The 20,889-nt window shown below is 49.4% G+C and overlaps 1 protein-coding gene across 2 annotated transcripts in view; it reads right to left on the bottom strand.

The window, feature by feature from the left end:
- Window positions 1-20,889, bottom strand: part of KIAA1614 (KIAA1614 ortholog) — a 105,463-nt gene that overhangs the window by 6,542 nt on the left and 78,032 nt on the right. The window lies entirely within an intron of this gene.

Raw genomic sequence — 20,889 nt, 5'->3', positions numbered from 1 at the left:
GCCTCCAGGCCAAATCCACCAATCACTATCCTTTACGAGCCGAAAAAGGCCGCCCACTTGATCCGGGCATTCAGTCCCAAAGGGTGAACAGACTGCAGCGTGAAAATCCATTTTTGCTCCTTCTGTCGGAGAATACGCCTCCAATTGCCCCGACGAGCAGGATACACAATGTGCTCAAACACCGTGCACTGAAGAGCCCCAAATTCATGATTAGCTTCCAGGCAATGCATCACCAGTGGCTCCTCCATTTGCCTAGTATGCAGACACGCATCTGTGCTCAATAATTCTGATCTTTAATTGACGGTAAGTATGTCCCATGTAGATCATAGAACAGGGGCACATAATGATGTAAATCACCCTTTCAGACAAACAGGAAGTGACACTTCGAAGTTTATACACTTTCCCAGTCCTAGGATGTACAAACATGTCTGACTCGGTCATTAAAGAGAACACTGAGCAATGTCCACAACTACGGTGTCCAAGTGTTGTCTCCAAACCCACAGGTACAGACACAGGTCTCAAAACATTAGGGCTAAGTATATCACACAGATTCCGATTGCGCCCATAAGAAAATAAAATTTGAAGATGTTGTAAACTTGGATGAATCTGTAACACACTCAGATGACGACGGATCACACGCTGTGTGCTTCTGGACATCTGATTGAACTTGGAGACAAATGAAACCATGTCCTGGGACCCCTGCTCCTGACGGTTTTCAAGCAAGGCCTCTCTATGATTATATAAGGCCCTCTTCCTGGCCCTAGTTACTACCTGAATAGGGTACCCTCTATTAACAAACTTATCTTGTAGTAGGGCAGACTGGTGTCGAAATTCCTCATTAGAACTGCAGATGCGTCTATAACGCAAAAATTGGGCAAACGGAATACTAGTCTTCATAGCATATGGATGCATGCTGCTGAACTGCAATAATGAATTATAATCTGTTTCTTTAACATGTACAGTGGTGTGGATGGAACCACCCATAACCTCCACTGTAACATCCAAAAACGCTATTTTGGTATGATGGAAGTTCATCTCAAATTTTAACGAATGATGGCATGCATTGATGTAATCTCTGAATGAAAACAATTCATCCAGAGTTCCATGCCAGACACAAAAGAGGTCATCTATAAAACGTATCCAACCTACCATGGCTTGAAAAAATCTGGAGGGGTAAATGAACCGTTCCTCAAAAAACCCCATAAACAGATTGGCAATAGTGGGGGGCAAAGGTGGCACCCATAGCAACCCCCGAGCATTGCATGTAAAACTGACTCTCAAAGACAAAATAGTTCTTCTTCATACCTAGAGCAGTCAGCCCCAGCAAAAAGTCAGGAGGGACCAGCCATGGGCCACCTCCAGAGCGTCATCCTGAGGGATAGAGGTGTACAAAGAGGCAAAATCAAATGTCACCAAAAAAGTTACCTCAGATAGCTCATGTTCCCAGCTATCTAACAGATTCAAAAAAATGGGTGGTATCCTTAAGAAGAGATTGCACAAAAGACAGACAAGGATGCAAGTGAATATCCACATACTGGCCACTCCCCAGAATCTAAGGTTTTCCAGCTGAGAAAATCTGCTTGTACACTGTCCGCTCCTGCCACTTGTGCTGCCGAAAGCGCCAAGAGATGGGCTTCCGCCCATCAAAACAGCATCTGGGCTTCCAAGCAGAGTAGCACTCTTGGTGCCCTGGCAATTGACACAGGTTCATACTGCTTTGCTCTGCAGCGTGTTCCCGAATGCCTGAAGCACCAGGCAGATGGCTTGAAGTTCCAAGCAGTTGACTGACCACTTCCTCTGAGAAGGGGACTAGTATTCCTGAAACAGACACCCTTTGCAGTGTGCCTCACAGCCGTATAGTCTGGCACCTGTCCTCAGGATCACCCTTGCAGAGATCTCCTCTTGTTAGAGAACTGGGGCTCCAACCACCAGGGAACTCTTCTTGTTAGAGACCACCAGGCTAGGCTGCAACATGTTTCTGTTGCCTAAGGAAGCTGCTGCTCAAGCACATCCCTCTGCAGGCACCAGCGGGAGAGAAGCGCAACATCTATGGTCACAACCATTGATCCCAGCACCTGCAAATAATGCCAGGCTGTCAGAGCAGTCTCGCTCCAAAACTCCTGTATCCGACGCATAAGCGTCTCTCTGCGGACTTCCGGATGGTTTGATACTCCCTTGTATCAAACCAGTCTCCCCGATACTACAAGATCTGAATCAGCTCCAGGTCGCTTTTCCAAAAACTGACTACCCAATCCATCTTCTGCAGAAGCTGAATTACTCTTTGAACAACTAGCCTGTTTTCACATTCAGACTGGGCTCTTATCAACCAATCATCCAGATATGGATACACTTGTATACCTACTCTGTGCAAGTGTGCTGCAACTACAACCATCACTTTGGTGAAGGTCAGCTTGAAGGGTAAGTCTGCAAACTGGAAGTATTGCTCCAGCACACAGAAATGCAAAAACTTCCTGTGCTCTGAAAAAATGGGACTGTGCAGACAAGCCTCTGTGAAGCAATCACTGACAACACCGTCTCCATCCTGAGTTTGTATTAGTGTACGGTTTGTGATTCTCTCCCATCTCTTTTTTATGATATTGTAAACCACTTAGATTTTAACCCTGGTTTTATATTTGTGGTATATAAAAGAAATTGAACTTGAACCGGGGAATCTTGAGGGCTGCATTTACTGCTTTGAGGTCAGCCTCCAGTCTTCTGAGCCTCTCCTGGTACAATGAAGTATATCGAGTGTCTGCTGGAGCCCGAGTCTTCCTCTGATATGGACTCTATGGCTTCAAGATCCAGCAGCCTTTACAGTACACTGCTGCTCGGATTTTGGAGTCCGGAAGGGAAAAAATAACCTCAAGCTTGTACCTCTCCTGTATAATGTCCAGCACCCAGTGGTCTGTAGTGATCTCCGCCCACACTCCCCAATAGGCCGAAAGCCTCCCTACGACGCATGGAGGCTCAGCTGATGGCTTGGTATCATAACCGCTTCTTGGGAGTAGTGGCGGAGCGGGATCCTGAAGACTGGTGACACCTGGCCCCTCCCAATTTTTGTCTGGTGCTTTGAAAAGATCTCTGGTCCGAAAGCCTCCTGAGAACTGGTGATATTGTCTGGAGGCCCAAAAATTACTGCGACCTGACTCCCTAGGGACTTGAGGTCTACTATCCAGTAAAGACTTCAGCTTGCAATCCTGCACACTATCTATAAGATCATCCAGACCTTTCCCAAAGAGAAAATATCTTTTAAATGGAATTTTCCTCAAGGTCACCTTGGAGGAGGAATCCTCCCATTCACTGTCTGATCCAGAAATGGGCAGAAATGGAATAAGCAGACATTTTCCTCAACTCTGAAAAGATCATACAGAGCATCAGCTACATAATCCACATTAGAAACTGGTGATCCCTCCTGAAAATTGCCTCCAGATCACGGCCTAACTTGAAGTGGCAAGCCCAGGCAACAAAAAGACACTGCTGAAGCTGCTTTTAAACCTGAGGCAGTGGCCTCGAAGAGCTTCTTAAAAACAAAATCCAGCTTGTGCTCCTAGGCATCTTTTAATACCATGCTGCTTTCATTGAGAAGGGAGGTATACTTGGTAACTTTTGCAACCAGTGAATTCACTTTTGGTGGACAAAGATCTAGTTAAATTCAGCATCCATCAGATAGAGCCTTGCCATGGCTTTGACCACCCGAAGGGGCCCCTCTGGTACTTCCCATTTTTGTAATGACTTGATGACAGGGAAAACAGGTGTTCTGTAGTGCTGCCTGATTCAGGAAAAAATATTTTGATTCAATTCGCCCTGTTGAATCGATTTTTTGATTCGATTCGATTTCAATTACACAGCTTTTAAGTTTAAACATTTTATTTAACCAAGGCAATATCATGTCAAAAATAGGAACATCCAATCTATAACATAGCTTAAAAATTAGTTAGAAATACGGGGTGGTGCCAGCAGGGAAGAAGGCCGGAGCGGTGCCGATGCTTGCTGATTGCCTACAGACGTGCCTCTCGCCGTGAGAGGCACATCCTGTAGGCAGTCAGCTGGCACTTCTCCTTCTCCCCAGTGTGCTGTGGCACACCTGAAATCCGAAGTGAAACAGTGAATCAATTTGAAGCAGAAATTGGGCACCTCTGTGCTTTTGAGCTGCTTATAAGCAAGCACTGTGTAGCAGAGGGCTGCGGAATCTTTATCTTTAATTCCTAGAGGAATTTCTTGATCACTTCCAAAAGCACTGAAGGCTTATACAGCCTGTGCATAGTCAGGTCCTCTCCGAGATCAGAGAACTCCGCCAGATCTGTATCTGGCCCCCTAGAGATGAAACAGCATATCCTGCTACAAAGGACTCTGACTTGGAGAGGAAAGGCACTGAAATAGAGTCCTCTTCCTCTGTCTTCCTCAGACTGGATCTCCCCATCTTTGGCATGTCACTGTTGCTGGGGAATTGTGCTCTTCCGGGGGAAACCCTCGGCGCCAGCATGGCTACAATCCCCGAAGATTCCATGCAGCCCTTATTAATCATGTAAGCTTCAAACATATAGCAGAGTTACTTATCGTAATAGGTGTTATCCAGGGACAGCAGGCGGATATTCTCAACATGTGGGTGACGTCACCGATGGAGCCCCCTAGCAGATGTTTTCGCAAACTGACTTGCTTGAAGACCTTCAAGCTTGCGATTGGCCCACGCATGCGTGCGTGCCCCTCCCGCCCGACCTAAGGCATGCGTCTTCTTAGCGTGGCCTCAGTTCAGATAGCTAGCAAAGAAGCCAACCAGGGGGAGATGGGTGGGTTGCGAGAATATCTGCCTGCTGTCCCTGGATAAAGCACAGTTACTTACCGTAACAGGTGTTATCCAGGAACAGCAGGCAGATATTCTTAACGCATGGGTGACGTCACCGACGGAGCCCCGGTACGGACACTTTTAACTAGAAAGTTCTAGTTGGCCGCACCGCGCATGCGTGAGTGCCTTCCCGCCCGACGGAGGAGTGCGTGGTCCCCAGTTAAGATAAGCCAGCTAAGAAGCCAACCCGGGGAGGTGGGTGGGACGTAAGAATATCTGCCTGCTGTCCCTGGATAACACCTGTTACGGTAAGTAACTGTGCTTTATCCCAGGACAAGCAGGCAGCATATTCTTAATGCATGGGTGACCTCCAAGCGAACAGAGAGGGAGGAGGGATGGTTGGCCATTAGGAAAATAAATTATGTAACACAGATTGGCCGAAGTGTCCATCCCGTCTGGAGAAGGTATCTAGACAGTAGTGAGTAGTGAACGTGTGAACTGAGGACCAAGTGGCAGCCTTGCAGATTTTTTCGATGGGCGTGAAATGGAGGAAAGCCACAGAAGCAGCCATAGCTCTGAACCTGTGGGCCGTGACAACACCTTCCAGTGAGAGACCGGCCTGAGCATAACAGAACGCAATGCAGGCAGCAAGCCAGTTGGAAAGCGTCCGTTTAGAGACAGGACGACCTAGACGGTTAGGGTCGAAGGTCAGAAAGAGCTGAGGGGACGAGCGGTGAGCCCTGGTACGGTCAAGGTAGTATGCAAGGGCACGCTTACAGTCCAGCGTGTGCAACGCCTGTTCCCCAGGGTGAGAATGGGGCTTAGGGAAAAAGACAGGCAACACAATGGACTGGTTGAGGTGGAAGTCCGAGACCACCTTGGGAAGGAATTTAGGATGGGTACGCAGAACCTCCTTGTCATGGTGAAAAACAGTGAAAGGTGGGTCGGCAACCAGTGCATGCAGCTCACTAACCCTCCTGGCAGAGGTGATGGCAATGAGGAAAAGCACCTTCCATGTCAGAAATTTGAGTGAAGTAGTGGCAAGAGGCTTAAACGGAGGTTTCATGAGGGCTGACAAAACCACATTCAGGTCCCAGACGACTGGAGGAGGCTTCAAAGGTGGTTTGACATTGAAGAGGCCTCTCATGAACCGGGAAACCAGGGGATGAGCCGTAAGAGGTTTTCCGAGGATAGGCTCATGGAACGCAGTGATGGCACTGAGGTGGACTCTGATGGAGGTAGACTTGAGGCCAGCGTCGGACAGAGAGAGCAAATAGTTCAGTACAGTTTCCACCGCCAATGAGGTGGGATCGTGGTGATGCAGTAGACACCAAGAGGAGAACCTGGTCCACTTCTGATGGTAACATTGGAGGGTGGCCAGTTTCCTGGAGGCATCCAAAATGCGACGGACAGGCTGAGACAGATTCTGTGGAGAGGTCAGCCCGAGAGAAACCAAGCTGTCAGGTGGAGCGAGGACAGATTGGGATGTAGTAGAGACTGATGCTGCTGCGTAAGTAGAGTAGGAAACACAGGAAGAGGAATGGGCTCCCTGGAGCTGAGCTGGAGCAGGAGAGAGAACCAGTGTTGGCGAGGCCACCGAGGAGCGATGAGAATCATGGTGGCATTGTCTCTGCGGAGTTTGAACAACATCCGCAACATCAGAGGAAGTGGAGGGAAGGCATAGAGAAACCGACCCGTCCAGTTGAGCAGGAACGCATCCGGGGCCAGACGATGAGGAGAGTAGAGTCTGGAACAGAAAAGAGCAGTTGATGGTTGTGAGGAGCTGCAATGAGGTCCACCTGAGGAGTGCTCCACCGATCAAAGATGGAGCGGAGTGTGGGAGGATCCAGAGTCCACTCGTGAGGTTGAAGGATGCGGCTGAGATTGTCGGCCAGGGAGTTCTGTTCGCCCTGGATATAGACAACCTTGAGGAAGAGACTGTGGGTCGTGGCCCAGGTCCAGATGTGGATGGCCTCCTGAGAGAGGAGGGGAGGTCCGGTGCCGCCTTGCTTGTTTATGTAGTACATGGCGACTTGGTTGTTTATGCACAGGAGAAGAACCTGAGGGTAGAGAAGGTGCTGGAAGGCCTTGAGAGCATAGAACATGGCCCTGAGTTCCAGGAAATTGATGTGGTGTTGACGCTCCTGAGGGGTCCAGAGTCCCTGGGTGCGAAGATCTCCCAGGTGAGCTCCCCATTCATAGGGGGAGGCATCTGTGGTTATGATCATGGAGTGAGGGGGTAGATGAAAGAGTAGACCCCTGGAAAGATTGGAGGAGTTGAACCACCATTGAAGAGATTGCTGAAGAGATGATGTCACAGAGATGGGATGAGAAAGAGGATCCGTGGTCTGTGACCATTGGTTGGCTAGAGTCCATTGAGGTGTCCTGAGGTGGAGTCGCGCCAGAGGAAGCACATGGACCGTCGAGGCCATGTGGCCCAGGAGGACCATCATCTGCCGAGCTGGAATGGAGTGATGAAGGAGCACCTGACGGCAGAGGTGGAGCAGGGTCCGTTGGCGGTCGGAGGGGAGAAACGCCCTCATTAGAGTGGTGTCGAGAATGGCTCCAATGAACTGAAGTCGCTGTGTGGGAAGCAGATGCGACTTGGGGTAGTTGATCTCGAACCCCAGAAGATGGAGGAAGGAGATGGGGTGCTGAGTGGCTTGTAGCACAAGTGGAGACGTAGGTGCTTTTACCAACCAATCATCCAAGTAGGGGAAGGAGGTTGTGAGACCTGAGAAAGGCCGCCACCACAATAAGGCACTTGGTGAACACCCTGGGCGATGATGCGAGGCCAAAGGGTAGCACTTTGTACTGATAGTGGCGGTGCTGTATCTGAAATCGGAGGTAGCGACGTGAAGTCAGATGGACTGGAATGTGAGTGTAGGCCTCTTTGAGGTCTAGGGAACATAGCCAGTCGTGTTGAGAGAGAAGAGGGTAAAGCGTGGCAAGGGAGAGCATTCTGAACTTTTCCTTGACCAGACACTTGTTGAGGTCCCGGAGATCGAGGATGGGACGGAGGCCTCCTGTCTTCTTGGGAACCAGGAAGTAGCGGGAGTAAAATCCCTGACCCCTTTGGTCTGAGGGTACCTCTTCGATGGCGTTGAGAAGAAGGAGGGAGTGGACCTCCCCAGTGTTCCCTCTAAGCGGGCGGGTGTTGTGAGCAAACTTTTTTCACTGTGAGCTAAAAATATCGGGCGCCAGCAAGTTATGAGCCAAATAAATATGTTGTCAAAGTTGCTGATACATGAGGACGAGGTATTCAAAGGAATTTTAGGCCTACACGCTAAATTAAATAACGTTAAATAATATTTTTAAGAACACAGAAATTGTAGGGATGAAATGATATCTTAATAAATGTTTTACAACAAATGTAGTTATGTCTGTTACATCCATATGTGTAAACTGTAAATTAAAAACAGTCCAGAAGACAATACGTTTGATGCTTTCAATTTCTAGACCAGTGTTTTTCAACCTTTTTTGGGCAAAGGCACACTTGTTTCATGAAAAAAATCACGAGGCACACCACCATTAGAAAATGTTAAAAAATTTAACTCTCTGCCTATATTGACTATATATAAAGTAATTCTCTTGAATAGGAATCAAATAAACACAAAGAAAGTATTTTATAATTACTTTATTATGAAATAAAAATTATAAAAATTATAAAATACTTTATTCAGTGCGAAACCTGGGCCTGTTTGGCTGAACACAAAGCTGATATTCTGGCTGGAATGGAAGAAAGACACACACGTAGCTCTTCGTCAACAGCTCTCAGTCTCTCTCTGTATTTGGTTTTTATAGCATACAAAAATAGACAAATATACCCTCCATCCTTTTTATTAAACCACAATAGCAGTTTTTAGCGCAGGGAGCTGCGCTGAATGCCCAGCACTGCTCTTGACGCTCATAGGCTCCCTGCGCTAAAAACCACTATTGCGGTTTAGTAAAAGGGGACCATATTGTAAAATATAGACAGCAGATATAAATTCAGAACTGTGCATAGTAAGTGAAGGGAAGTTTTCATCTCTGGGAATTTACCCAGTTAACTATTAAGTTATTTGGGCAAATTCCTTTGAAAACTGTGGTAATACTGCCTCCACTTTGCTAAATTTAAAATAAAATCATTTTTCCTACCTTGTCTGGTGATTTCTGGTTGCACTTTCTTCTTCTGACTGTGCATCCAATCTTTCTTCCCTTCTATCAGCCTGTATGCTTTCTCTCCTCCACACCTCATTCCCTCCCCCAACTTTTTCTTCCTCTCTCCCTGACCTTTCTTTCTTTTTTTCTGTTTCTCTTCTTTCCTTCTGTTTCCCTGCCTGCCCCCTTTCTTTCTTTCTCCCAGCCTCCTGTCCAGCAGTAACTCTCTTCCCTTCCTCCCCTCCCAGCAGCATCTCTCCGTCTCCCTCTCCAGTAGCAGCTGTCCCTTTTTTTTCCTTGCCCAGCAGCTTCCCAGATTCCTTTCCCTCCTCCCCTCCCAGAAGCATCTCTCCGTCTCCTTCTCCCTCTCCAGTAGCAGCTGTCCCATTTTTTCCTAGCCCAGCAGCTTCCCAGATTCCTTTCCCTCCTCCCCTCCCAGAAGCATCTCTCCTTCTTCTCCCTCTCCAGTAGCAGCTGTCCTTTTTTTTCCTGGCCCAGCAGCTTCCCAGATTCCTTTCCCTCCTCCCCTCCCAGATGCATCTCTCCTTCTCCTTCTCCCTCTCCAGTAGCAGCTGTCCCTTTTTTTTCCTGGCCCAGCAGCTTCCCAGATTCCTTTCCCTCCTCCCCTCCCAGAAGCATCTCTCCTTCTCCCTTTCCAGTAGCAGCTGTCCCTTTTTTCCCCTGCCCAGCAGCTTCCCAGACTGATAGTGGTTTTCTCCCCTCCCAGCAGCTCTTCTTACTTCCCAGCGCAGCGATTCACGAAGGCAGCCTCGGGTCCTTTGTTGTGTCGCGCCGCCTCTGAGGAAAGAGGAAGTTGCATCATCAGAGGCAGCCGCGACTCAGCAAAAGCCCCGAGGCTGCCTTCGTGAATCGCTGCGCTGGGAAGTAAAGGAGAGCTGCAGAGAGGGGAGAAAGCCACTGTCGGAGGCTCCCCAAGATCTCTCCGGCCCAGCGCACGCTTCCGATGCTGATCTTGCAGAAGTTCAAATGAGTCAATCTTGCCGGTCCTGCGCTGTGACGAGAAACTTGTGCGCTGCGACCTAATATTTTGTGCGCCAGCGCACGCCAGCGCAGCTTAGCGGGAACATTGGACCTCCCCCAGGAGGAGGGAGGATTGGGAGGAGTGGAAAGCAGACTCTTTTGGAGGACTGTCTGGTGGAAGAGTCTGAAAGTTGAGAGAGTAGCCGTGGCGGATGATGTTGAGGACCCACTGGTCTGATGTGATGACCTCCCAACGGCTGAGGAAAAGTTGGAGGCGTCCTCCGATAGGCTGAGGAAGAGGCAATGATGGTGGGAGACTGGCCATGCCCTGGAGAAAAGAGTCAAAAAGGTTGAGATGGTTTTGACTGCGGGAGAGGCTTGGCAGGTTGGTGAGACTGGGAGCGAGCCTGAGTTTGATGCTGGTGACGAGGTCGGCGAGGCTGCTGTTGTGGCGGGTTGAGAGGCCTGGCCGAGAACCTGCGCTGGTAAGAAGACTGCTGCCTGTAGGGGCGAGCAGGCGGAGTCTTCTTTTTAGGTTTCACCAGGGTATCCCACCTGGTCTCGTGTGCCGAGAGTTTCTGGGTTGTTGAGTCCAGGGACTCCCCGAAGAGTTCATCACCAAGACAAGGTGCGTTAGCCAGGCGGTCTTGATGGTTGATGTTGAGGTCAGAAACCCTCAGCCAGGCCAGACGCCGCATGGCAACAGCCATGGCAGATGCTCGAGAGGTCAGCTCAAACGAGTCATAGATGGAGCTTACCATGAATTTGCGGAGTTGGAGCAGACTGGAAATTTGCTGTTGGAAGAGGGGAACCTTACGTTCAGGGATGTATTTTTGTAAGGAGGAGAGTTGTTGCACCAGATGCTTCATGTAGAAGGAGAAGTGAAAGGTGTAATTATTTGCCCTGTTGGCCAGCATTGCATTCTGGAAAAGGCGCTTGCCAAACTTATCCATAGTTTTCCTCTCTCTGCCAGGAGGGGTGGAGGCATAGACACTGGAGCCCTGAGTTTTCTTCAAGGTGGACTCTACCAGGAGAGATTCATGGGGCAATTGAGGCTTGTCAAACCCTGGGATTGGAATGACCCGGTACAAGCTATCCAGTTTGCAAGGGGCCCCGGGGACAGTGAGGGGGTTCTCCCAATTTTTGTAAAAAGTTTCCCGTAGGATGTCGTGGACGGGTAACTTAAGGAATTCCTTGGGAGGTTGCTCAAAGTCTAGGGCATCGAGAAAAGCCTGGGACTTTTTAGAGTCGGACTCTAAGGGAATGGAAAGAGCCGCCGACATCTCCCTGAGGAATTTGGTGAAAGAGGACTGTTCAGGTTTGGAACCGGTGTCAGCCACCGAGGGTTCCTCGTCCGTTGATGAAGCATCTTCCTCGGTACCGTGCGGGGATTCTTCCCATAAGTCTGGGTCCCTGATGTCAGGGTGCACACGGCGGGACGTCGGTATGGAGGGCTCGGCATGGCGGGTCTTGGAGAGAGACTTGCCAGAGCGTACCGAGGCGGTACCGGGAGAGGAAGACCGGTGCCGTTCCGGGTACCGGGAAGGGTCGGCATCAGAGCGGGCCTGCACCGTAGGTTGGGAACGGTGTGGTTCAGCCGAGAGCACTGGCATGGAAGTGTTAAGCGAGGGGGTCGACACCGATGGGATCGTGCGAGGCTCGGACCGGTCCTGTACCGGAAGGTGTGGGGCCAACATCGCCGGCAACAGTTGTTGGAGTTGCTGCTGCAGCTGCTCTTGTAATTGGGTTTGGAGTATGGCCGCGATGCGGTCGTCCAGGGGAGGCAACGATACCGCTTTTTTCTTTTTCGGTACCATAGGTGCCGCTCTACGCTCCGGCGATGAGGAGGCCGATGACGAGGCACTCACCGATATCGGAGCAGAGCGTTTGCGGGGTCGGTGCGGTGACGGGAGGACCGGAGTCGCAGCCGTGGCAGGAGGGCGCTCAAGGGAAGTGGAAGGCTTCTTAGCCGGCTTACCTGGGGCCAGCGACCCCGAAGAAGGATCCGGTGGCGTCGAAGTAGTCGGTGCCGACTTTTGAGGTGCCGTCGACGTCGCAGCAGGTTCCATGGCAGGTCCGGTACCGAAAAGAATATTTTGCTGGATCTGCCTATTTTTCAATGTGCGCTTTTTAAGAGTAGCACAGCGGGTGCAGGTGTCAGCCCGATGCTCCGGACCCAAGCACTGGAGGCACCAATTGTGCGGGTCGGTGAGAGAGATCGGGCATGCACACCGCTGGCACTTCTTAAAGCCCGGCTGAGGGAGCATGAAGGGAAACACGGCCTCCGCAAAATCAAAGCCGGAGGCCTGTATGGTGGCAACAGGCCCCGCCGGGGCTGGCCTGAAAAAATAAAGAAAACTCAATGAGTTTTTTTTTTTTTTTTAAAATAAAAGAAGAGTAACCCGAAGGAAAAAGAGATTAAAAAAACGAAAAATTACGCGAGCGGGAAGGCAGAAAACTGATTTTTCAACAGCCGTTGAAAACACATGCGTCTTCTTCGCTCCGCGGAAACGAAGAAACTGGGGACCACGCACTCCTCCGTCGGGCGGGAAGGCACTCGCGCATGCGCGGTGCAGCCAACTAGAACTTTCTAGTTAAAAGTGTCCGTACCGGGGCTCCGTCGGTGATGTCACCCATGCGTTAAGAATATGCTACCTGCTTGTCCTGGGATAACACCTTTTATGGTAAGTAACTGTGCTTTATCCCAGGACAAGCAGGCAGCATATTCTAAACATGTGGGAGACCTCCAAGCTAACCCAGAATGGGATGGAGGGAGAGTTGGCAATTTAGGAGAACACATTTTGCAAAACGGACTGGCCAAAATGGCCATCACGCCTGGAGAAAGTATCCAGACAGTAGTGTGAGGTAAAAGTATGAACAGAGGACCAAGTGGCAGCTGTACAGATTTCCTCAAGCGGAGTAGAGCAGAGGAAAGCAACAGACGCCGCTATCGCTCTGACCCTGTGGCCTGTGACTCGACCCGGCAGGGAGAGACCAGCCTGAGCATAACAGAAAGAGATTGCGGCTGCTTCGAAGGAGGCCAAGAGAATGCAGGAGTAGATTTCTACAGATACCTCTGGAGAGGAATTTTGTATTGCCAAGCCGGAGGGGTCTTTGGCTTAAGTCTCACTAGAGAGGCGAAGGACCGTTTGTGTTCCGAGAGGCGCTTAGTGGCTGCCTCTATGGAATCATCAAATAGCTCATTATCCACGCAAGGGAGATTGGCAAGATGATCCTGGAGATTCGGATCCATGTCCACAATCCTGAGCCAAGCATGGCGATTGCAAACGCTGTGACCCTCGAGGAGAACTTGAAGGTGTCATAGGCCGCCTGAAACATATAGAGGCGAAGCTGGGAGAGAGTTTCCTCCAGGAGACGAAACTCCTGACGACGAGAATCCGGCACGTCCACCCGGAACGAGTGGAGGGCTTCAACACAGAACCGGAGATAGGACGTGGAGATAGTTATAGTTGAGGAAACAGTTCGCCATCATTGAGTTTTGATAAAGGCGGCGACCAAACTTCTCGGAGGGACGGCTGCGTATACCTTTGAGGGGTTGGATTTCTTCAAGGAAGATTCAACCACCAAAGATTGGTGAGAAAGCTGAGAACTTTAGAATCCCTTGACCGGGATTGTCCGGTAACGGGACTCCAATTTTGAGGGAATAGCCGGGTCCACATAAGGGGTCTCCAGGTTCCGTAGAAATGTTTGCCAGAGAACCTGGTGCAATGGCAAGCACAGTGCCTCATGGGGCGGATGAGCAACACCCATTTCCGCCAAGAATTCCTGTGTATAACGGGACTCAGACTGGAGGTCCAGATTCAAGGCCCTGCCCATGTCAGAAATGAAACGAGTGAAGGAGGAGTTTCGAGAAGAAGACTCATCCTCCTGAGGAGACTCCAAGCGAGATCTGGGGGCAGCAGAGAAAAAGGGAGAAATTTCCCTCGAATAGCATGCCCGAGGCGAGGAGGAGACGGGGCAAAGGAAACCTCCTCCACCGGTTTTGAAGAATGCACAGTAGAGTCCAACTCGAGGACAAAGGTGTGCCTAGAAGGTTACACGGTTGGAGACCTGCCCAAAGGGGCGGAGAAGACTGCAGGTTTTTAGAAGGGCAAACCTCGGCAAAGTAGTGGGTGAAAAGCGGGGCCCTGTCATGGGTCCCCGGAAAGTCACAGGCCCCGATTCCATAGACAAAGAATCATTCGAGGGAACCCTGCGAGTCTTGCGGACACGGCCCTGAGACACAAGAGAAGGATGCCCAGGCTGGTCAGACCGGGGCTGGGTCGAGACCGAAGTCAGAGACGTCGAGGTCGGGACCAGTTGGCTCACCACCAAGGAAAGCTGTGATGTAAGGATAGTCTTAAGCATGTCCTCGAACATAGGTACCGAGACCAAAGGATGTTGGGTCACAGGTGCAGCAGTGCGCTCCTTCGGGGGCGACCTCAAGGAAGAGTATTCTCTACGTGAGGAGGCACGCTTAGAATGATGTCTTGAAAATGCCGATGAGGCGGCACTCGCAGGAGCTGTCCCAAATCACCGAGCAGGCCCATGACAAGTCCATCCTCGAGACACCCAAATCATCAGCTTTGAAACCAACAATTGGGATACAGGAAATGGCTAGCGGCACTGACTCCTGGCAGCTGGTGACCTCCTCCACGGGCAAACATAGGAGACCCCCCCCCCCCCCTTTTTCAATCTCTTCATCTTCTCCTTCTTCTTACAAACAGGGCAGCTATACATCAACCCCTCAACTCGCCCTGCGGAACAGATTCCAGATTCTTCAGGAAGGAACTGCCGATGAGGAACAGGAGCAGGAACAGGAGCAGGCCCAACACACAGCTCCATCTCCAGGGACAACTGACCGGCTCCCCCCAAAGAAGCGCAGAGTAATAGTCATCGGGGATTCCATGCTGAGGGGCACCAAGAGACCAATTTGCAGACCAGATATGCAATCTAGGGAGGTCTGCTGTCTGCCTGGAGCCAGGATATGAGATGTCACCGCCAGTCTGGATAGACTACTCACGCCCCGAGATCACTTTCCTATGCTTCTTGTCCACATAGGAACCAACGACACTACCAGGAACACACCGGAGACCATCACCAGAGACTTTGGAGCACTGGGTGAGAGGCTGAAGCGGACAGGAGCGCAGGTGGTTTTCTCATCGATCCTCCCAGTTAGAGGCAAGGGAAGAGCCAGAGATGAACGTATCCTGAGGACGAACGAGTGGCCACAGGGATGGTGCCGGGATATGAACTTCGGATTCCTAAACCATGGGGAAGCGCTACAAGGACTTCAGGGACCAGATGGACTCCATCTGACCAGTAGGGGTAAGAACGTCTTCGGACACCGACTAGCCCGCCTGCTTTACAGGGCTTTAAACTAGGTAAGTCGGGGGAGGGTACCCATTCACATATTAATGCAGAAAGGAATTATCCTGATGAGGTGAGTCGAAACTCCGCTTCCATGTCCAAGGTAAGTACCCACATTGCAAACAGTTCTTTGGGAGTCACACCGACTCGGGTAGGATACGCCTCACAGGGACTTAGCAAACACAAGATATGGAGGGCCATGTATGTCAATGCACACAGTTTAGGTAACAAAATTCTAGAATTGGAGGCTGAAATAAGGAATGCCGACCTAGATGTGGTGGCAATATCTGAAACTTGGTTCACAGACTCACATGGGTGGGATATGGCTATACCGGGCTACAATCTACTTCATCAAGACAGAGAGGGCAGGTTAGGAGGGGGGTAGCTCTATACATTAAAGAGGACATCAAAACCACCAGGATCACAGATGTCAAGTACACCGGGGAGTCCCTCTGGGTAAACCTGGCAAGAGGCAGAGAAAAATGCCTGTATCTAGGTGTGGTATACAGACCCCCAAGACAACCGGAAGACATGGACGCAGAATTAATTGAAGACATAGAGAATATCACTCTACGAGGAGAAGCTGTACTGCTAGGGGACTTCAATATGCCTGATGCAGACTGGAACTCATTTTCAGCGACAACCAATGGTAGCAGGAGGCTCTTAACCTCCATAAAGGGAGCACGTCTCAAACAAATGGTAACGGAGCCCACTAGGGCCCAGGCGATCCTCGACCTGGAACTCACCAACGGGGAAAGCGTCTCAGAGGTCTCAGTAGGAGATACGCTAGCCTCCAGCGACCACAACATAGTATGGTTCAACCTTAGGAAAGGCTTCCCTAGATCAAACACGAAAACAAAGGTACTCAATTTCCGGGGCACAGACTTCGCACGCATGGGAGATTTCGTTCTTCAGACGCTGCAGGACCAAGCGGAGACCGATGATGTAGAAGCTAAGTGGTTAACACTGAAATCAACCATATATGAAGCAACTAGCCGCTTCATAAAATCAGTAAATATACGACAAAGAAACAATAAACCCCAATGGTTCACCGCAGAGATCTCGCACCTCATTAAGGAGAAGAAAAAAGCGTTTCTCTCCTACAAGCGCACGGAGAAAAGAGAGGCAAAAGTAGAATATAGGACCAGGTCTACAGCGGTCAAAATGGCAGTTAGGGAGGCAAAACTTTAGTGGAAGAAATTCTGGCAAAAAACATTAAAAAGGGGGACAAATCCTTCTTCAGGTATATTAGTGACAGAAAAAGGAACACAGGCGGGATAGTACGCCTTAGAAGACCGGACGGAAGTTAGTGGAAGTAGATTCCGATAAAGCCGAACTACTGAATGAATACTTCTGCTCAGTCTTCACCTGTGAGGCACCGGGACACCGTCCGCAGTTGAAGGCAACACAAAGCACAGAAGACCCGTTTCAGAATTTTGAGTTCACACCAGGTGAAGTTTACAGTGAACTGGCAAGACTCAAGGTGAACAAAGCCATGGGACCAGACAATTTGCACCCAAGAGTGCTCAGAGAATTGAGCGATGTCCTGGCGAAACCGTTGGCTGAGTTATTCAATCTCTCCCTAAGTAAGGGGAAAGTTCCCCTGGACTGGAAATTAGCTAATGTCGTTCCTCTGCATAAAAAGGGTTGCAGGGCAGAGGCTGCGAATTATAGACCGGTGAGTCTCACATCAATAGTGTGCAAACTCATGGAAACACTAATTAAAAGCAAATTGGACACGATCTTGAATGAAGGGAATCTTCGGGATCCCAGTCAGCAAGGATTCACCAAGGGTAGGTCCTGCCAATTCAATCTCATCAGCTTCTTTGACTGGGTAACAAGAAAGTTGGACTTGGGAGAGTCTTTGGACGTCGTGTACCTGGACTTCAGTAAAGCTTTTGACAGTGTCCCACACCGCAGGCTGCTAAGCAAGATGGATTCGATGGGGTTAGGAGAGACACTAACTGCATGGGTCAATGATTGGCTGAGTGGCAGACTTCAGAGGGTGGTGGTTAATGGTACCCTCTCTAAAACATCGGAGGTGACCAGTGGAGTGCCGCAGGGCTTGGTCCTGGGTCCACTCCTTTTCAACATATTCATAGGGGATCTGACTCAAGGGCTTCAAGGTAAAATAACACTATTCGCCGATGACGCCAAACTATGTAATATAGTAAGTGAATGCAGTTTACAGAATTATATGGCGCAGGACCTGCTTACATTGGAAACTTGGTCCTCAACCTGGCAGCTAGGCTTCAATGCTAAGAAATGTAAGGTCATGCACCTCGGAAGCGGAAATCCATGCAGGACGTACTTCTTGAACGGAGAAACTTTAACTAGGACTTCAGCAGAACGAGATTTAGGAGTAATCATCAGTGCAGACATGAAAACTGCCAATCAAGTGGAGAAGGCTTCATCTAAGGCAAGGCAGATATTGGGTTGTATCAATAGAAGTTTCGTCAGCCGAAAGCCTGAAGTTCATAATGCCGTTGTACAGGGCCATGGTGAGACCTCATCTGGAGTACTGTGTGCAATTCTGGAAGCCACATTACAGTAAAGATGTGCGCAGAATTGAATCGGTTCAACGGACGGCCACCAGGATGATCTCGGGGCTCAAGGGTCTCTCGTACGAAGAGAGACTGAACAAATTGCAGCTCTACACTCTTGAGGAATGTAGGGAGAGGGGAGACATGATCGAAACATTTAAGTACCTCACGGGACGTATCGAAGTGGAAGATGATATTTTCTTTCTCAAGGGACCCTCGGCCACAAGAGGGCACCCGCTCAAACTCGGGGGCGGAAAATTTCATGGTGACACCAGAAAGTATTTCTTCACAGAGAGAGTGGTTGATCATTGGAACAAGCTTCCAGTGCAGGTGATCGAGGCAGACAGCGTGCCAGACTTTAAGAATAAATGGGATACCCATGTGGGATCCCTATGAGGGTCAAGATAAGGAAATTGGGTCATTAGGGCATAGACAGGGGGTGGGTAAGCAGAGTGGGCAGACTTGATGGGCTATTGCCCTTTTCTGCCGTCATCTTCTATGTTTCTATGTTTCTATGAGGTAGGCTTCTTTGCCGGCACACCTGAGGAGGAAAGAGGAGACTTACCCGAGGCCGGAGCCATGGAAGAGGAGGGGGACTTCGAGGCAGAAGCACCCAACACTGGTGCCGAGGCCGAGCTCGAGGCCTGTCCCTCAGGATCCATCGGGCCAAAAAGTTGAAGAATCTTGGCCACCCTCCGACGAAAAGCCCGCGGTTGCAGAGTCACATAACGCGGACACGACTCAGCGCGGTGCTCCGCACCTAGGCACTCCACATACCAACGATGAGGATCGGTGATGGAGATAACCCGGTTGCACTTAGTGCAGTTCTTGAACCCGGTGCGAGGCCGGAACATAAGAAAAAAGACAGCCGCAGCCCCGCGAGGCTAGGCGGCCAGAGCAGGTCAAAAAGACAAGAAAGAAAAGAAGAATTAACAAAGATGCGAGCACAGCGAAAATAACAAAGAAAGCCACAGTGCAAGAAGGACAACGAGATCGTGCGCAGCAAGGGAGCAGTGTGCCATGCTGTGTGCTGAGAGCAGCATGTGCTGAAACTACAAACAGCTTACAGGGAGAACTTCTGCCTCAACAAACCTGGAATCCAGACTAGAGAATGACACGGGGACAAATTTTTCCCCGTCTCCGCAGGAATTCAGTTTCCCCATTCTGTCCCCGCAAGTTTTGTTGATGCCCCTGTCCCATTCCTGTAAGCATAGCCTTAACTCCACAAACCTCTAATACTTATGATTTTAAAGTGTTTGAGGCTTGTGCAGATAAGAACGGAGCTTGCAGGGATGGGGCAGGGACAGGAAACAAACTCACGGGGATGGGCAAATGGGTTCCCGCATGGACAGGGAAAATTTGTCCCCCTGTCATTTTCTAATCCAGGCTGCTTGTGTCTTCTGACTGCCTCTCGGGCCCAACGAACCGGCTGGAGACCTCAACCCCCACTGGACCTCATGCACGTGAACGGAGAGAGGAAAGCAGTTGGCCCTGATCCTGGAAAAACCACCACGGAGCCACTCAGCCTGTGCTCAAGCCCACTGCAGATGAATCTGGGGCGAACCTTGCTTCCAACAGATTGGACTCTGATCTGCCAAACTTTTATTGCAGGCTGTCCAAGGGCAAAGCAGTTTGCCCCTTGGAAGCAGACCCTCTTCCTCAGGTCTGCATTTTCTCTCAGGTCCACAAAAGGTTAATCAAACCAGAAGAGAAAAACCATATAGATAAATGATTTAATTACTACAAACTGACTGGTAATGTCAAAACCCGTATCTCACAAACCCTGAGGAAGCCGCTTGTTAGCGGCGAAACAGGTTCCCGTTGGATGCGATGCAAGGGGCTTAAAGCGGTGGTACTTCTATGCTGCTTTATTAGCTAATGTCAAGCTGAAAGATAAGCGCTTAGCTAAGGCTGTAAAGTTTTTTACATAAGTTATATTTGCCTTTTGCACAGCTATTTTGCACAATTTTGAGACTGCATTTTTGCACAAATGTTAATGCTATTTGCACAGTTTTGAATTTAAAAAGTTAAAAAAAGATTAAAAAAAGCTCAAAAATTTAAATTATTGAGTAGTGAAGTTATATATCTATAAATGAATGATGGATTGAGTCAAGTTAATATATGAAGGTTTTTGGATCAATGAAAGAAACCCATGCCACAATTCCTTATATGGTGATATCATTATGATCCTTGGAGTGGCAATTCTGAGATTCTTTCCTTCATTTTTGTAGTAATTAAATCATTTATCTATATGGTTTTTCTCTTCTGGTTTGATTAACTTTTTGTGGACCTGTTTATCTGTGGTTAATTTTTCTTTTTGTATTACTTTTTTGATTGATCTGCATTTTCTCTCAGCCAGAGATGCCCCACAATTGGGATCGAAAAGCCTCACAAACAGTCAGCAAAAAAACAAATTTAATTCAAAAATAAACACGAGCAGAAAAGACAGGCTCCTACCATCTTGCTTGCAGAGAGATTACTGAGGAATTGGAGGACAGCCTGGAGGGATGGGAGGTGGAGCAAAAGAATGCTATTGAGGCTCTCAACAAGAATTCTTGTGAGAAGGGATTGACTACCCACAGGTTCTATTGCACTAGAATAAAGATTGCAGAAGGGAAACAGTAGAAAGCTCAAGTCAGGGACCTCATGCTTTACTGTTCCAGTCCCGCCCCTTTTAGGAAGCCTGAAGGGAACAGGAGAGCTAGGGGAGCAGAACTATTCTTTTCCTGCTCCTATACATTTGCTTCAGCCTCAGCCCCTCCCTTTCTGTGTCAAAAAGGCAGCATGTGTTGAGAAACAGGAAGGGAGAGGCTCTGGAGACAGCTCAGCCTGTAGCTTCCTGTGATCACGGATGCAGCTATAGATAGAATTGGGGAGCCCAAGTCAGGGATCTATGTATGATTTATATGCTGATGGAGGGAGGAAGAGTGCTGGGGTAAGGAGAGGAGAAGGGGCAGGGGAAGAATTTGGGGATCATTCCTGGAGACTGTAAGAGTGTGCATATGACGAGGGATGGTGGAAGAAAAGCCAATATACAAATTAGCCACAAAAAAATAGCAGCTGTCTCAGAAT

Source organism: Geotrypetes seraphini, chromosome 12, assembly GCF_902459505.1.
Source record: "Geotrypetes seraphini chromosome 12, aGeoSer1.1, whole genome shotgun sequence".
NCBI classification, from domain to species: domain Eukaryota; kingdom Metazoa; phylum Chordata; class Amphibia; order Gymnophiona; family Dermophiidae; genus Geotrypetes; species Geotrypetes seraphini.
Note: the sequence above shows the minus strand (reverse complement) of the source record. Positions and strands in the feature narration are given on the sequence as shown.